The sequence below is a fragment of the Tenrec ecaudatus genome, chromosome 2, assembly GCF_050624435.1.
Source record: "Tenrec ecaudatus isolate mTenEca1 chromosome 2, mTenEca1.hap1, whole genome shotgun sequence".
Classification (NCBI taxonomy): domain Eukaryota; kingdom Metazoa; phylum Chordata; class Mammalia; order Afrosoricida; family Tenrecidae; genus Tenrec; species Tenrec ecaudatus.
This window is the reverse complement of record NC_134531.1, coordinates 140435027-140438220: the sequence shown is the minus strand read 5'-3', so window position 1 is coordinate 140438220 and position 3194 is coordinate 140435027.

The window sequence follows — 3194 nt, the reverse complement described above, 5'->3', positions numbered from 1 at the left end:
ATAGGGAAGAAGGTACTGTCCCTCATGCTAGCTCCGGCTAGGGGAAGGAGCAGGCAGCCCCCTTTCCAGAGTACCTGAGACCTGTCTCAAGCTGACCTTTCTTCAATCTGGCCTGAGATGACACCAGCCCCCCTGGCTGAACTACGGATGAGGCAGGGGCCACCTCACGGGTAGCAGCCTGGGTAGAACTTCTCCCCTAAGATCACCACCTCATGGTGGTGGGGGCGGTGGGGGGGGGTCTCTTATCCTAAGCTGATCACCCAGGTCACCTAGCCCCCTGCCTCAGCTGGGCCATGCCCCTCCTCCCAAACCACATCTGGTCAAACTCACAGTTGACTCCTGAAGATGGAGCAGCTCTCAGGGGAGTCCCTAGTGGGCCCAGGGACTGCATCACAAGGACCTTCCCCAGCCCCAGCCCCAGCCCCAGCCCCAGCCCAGGTGTGTGGAGGGAAAAACAGAGATCCCAGGCTCAGATCCCAGTTTGAGAGTTAAGACTCAGAACCAAGAAGCCCAAGTTCTAACGCCAAATGTGCACTTCCAACGGTGACTGCCAGCAGGAGGGCATGAACAAAACAGACCAGAACCATCCAAGAGGGGTCTACCAAGGAGGGAGGGGGCCTGCCCCACCATGAAAAACTAGATTAGGACAAGAGGGTAGGAAGACACAAGGTCAAACAGAGACCCTTCTTCGCCTATCGTGCAGCCCCTGCGGACACAATGGCCCATTGACCATGAGCATTGAGGGTCAGTGGAGAGCAACAGGGTCTGCTTGCTGGGTGAGCAAGAGGTGTCTCACCCAATAGCAGGCAAGCTCCCCTGTCGAGAGCCCAGATACGTCTTCCCCCAAGCCCTCCTCTGGATCCTGCCCACACCACCTTAGAGCACTAGAGAGCCTTCCCGTTCCCAGTGCTGCAGTGGTCCCAGCGCTGTGCCTGTACTGAACCAGCTCTTCACAAGCCAGGTGAGAGCCCCTGCTCACACTGTGATGGACAACCGCAAGGGCCAGAGACTTACCACACCCGGCATTCGCGTATACCCAACTGCCTGCTGACCAGCACGGCCTGCCGTAGCAGGGAGGGGCACACTCTGGGCTGGCCGACTCCTGGCCATCGTCCTCACCACTCTCTGAGCGCCTGGGAGTCCAGGGCCCAGACAGTGTGGTAACCCGTCCCTCCCTCCCACCCCCATCATGACATAGCAGTGCAGTCATCTTCTGAGCGTCCTCGGGTATCCCTGCCACCAAGGGACACTCCCTGCCATTGAGTCTATTCCCACACATATCAACCCTCTATGGGGCTGCTGAGATCTTAAATCACTGCCACATAAGACAGACAGCCTGGGTGGGGGGTGGGGGTTGAACCAGCAGCCTTGCGGTTAGGGGGTGTGATGTTGTGGAGTGTTTAGGACACGTGCGGCTTCACTATGGGGGTCTTTCCATCTGGAGGCTCTGAGAGGGCAGGGAAAATCCTCTCGCTTCCTGTCTGGTATGGGCCATCCGTGTCACCTACAGCTAAAATGACGCACCTACATGAGGATCGATTTACTGTTTCTATCCATTTTGACAGGCATTTATAGTGTCTATCAAAAGCAAAGATATTATTATGAGGACTAAGGTGCGCCTGACCCAACCCATGGTCTGTTCATTCCCCTCATGTGCATGTGAAAGCTGGACATTGACCTGGAAGACCGGAGAGGAGTCCATGCATTTGAATGATGGGGCTGACAGACTATGGAAAGGACCTTGGACCGCCAACAGAACAAACAGGTCTGACTAGGAAGAGGTACAGCCAGAAAGCTCCTTAAGACAAAGATGGCGGGACTTTGCTCAGGTACCTTGGACACTTTGTCAGGAGAGACCAGTCCCTAAAGAAGGGTAGCATGCTTGGTAAAGTCGAGGGGCAGTGAGAAAGGAAGACCTTCGACAAGCTGGATGGGCACAGTGGCTGCGTGAACGGGCTCACATTTGAGAGCAGTCGTGAGGATGGTGAAGGACCAGGTGGTGTTCCGTTCTGCCATCCATGGTGTCACTCTAAATCGGAACCAACACCTAACAACATCAATTAAAGGCAGAGATGGAAGCCCTTTCACTCACTGGCTTTCGTGAGGGGCAAGGAAGAGGCTGAGCACCAGGGGAGTAGGAGTACCCGGAGCCCTAGCCTGAGGATGGGTAGACCAATAAAGCGCCCTGAGCTACCCCCTCTGGGACCAGACAGTCCCCACCTCCCTGGACAACCTGGCCTAGGCTCAGCTCACCTGGCTTCAAAGGCAAGCTGCACAGCTGTTCCTGAGGCATCATGGTGGGCAAGTTGCTGAGCCTCCCTGGCCTCAATGTGCTCGTCGCTCATGTGGGTCTAATAACAGCCCCTGCTCCCGGGGTGCAGATGTACATGAAGGGAGGTGGACGTGAAGCCTGTGTCTCAGAGCCTGGTAGATGCTGCCTTCTGGACCAGCCTCCCCCTCATATCACCACCACTCGCCCATGAAGTGTCTGTGCTGGAGCAGCAGGGAGCCCGATGGTGGTCACAGAAGGGCTGGCATCTGCAGCCTTCTCCCCACTCCACCTGGGGCTTGGGGCACAGGCACTGCCAGGTAAGGGTGCCTTCACACTTTGGTACCCGCCTCCAATCCTGACCAGTTCCCACGTGGGGCTCGTTTGTTAGTTAGGAAGAACAGAAACAAAAACATCTCAGGAAGTGTCGAAGGGATGAGGTATCAGGCATCATCAGAACAAAAAATCATATCATTGTGGATGAGGGCAAGTGCGGAGTGGAGACTCAAAGCCCATTTATAGGCCACTGGACATCCCCTAACGGAAGGGTCACGGGGAGGAGACCAGTCAGTCAGGGTGCAGTGTAGTAATGATGAAACATACAACTTTCCTCTAGTTCCTAAATGCTTCCTCCTCCCCCACCCCCACTATCATAATCCCAATTCTACCTTACAAATCTGGCTAGACCAGAGGATGTTCACTGGTACAGATAGGAACTGGAAATGCAGGGAATCCAGGGAAGATGATCCCTTCAGGACCAGTGGTGAGAGTGGTGACACCGGGACGGTGGAGGGAGAGTGAGGTGGAAAGGGGGAACCGATTACAAGGATCTACATGTGACCTCCTCCCTGGGGGACAGACAACAGAAAAGTGGGTGAAAGAAGACATCGGACAGTGTAAGATATGATAAAATACTAATAATTTA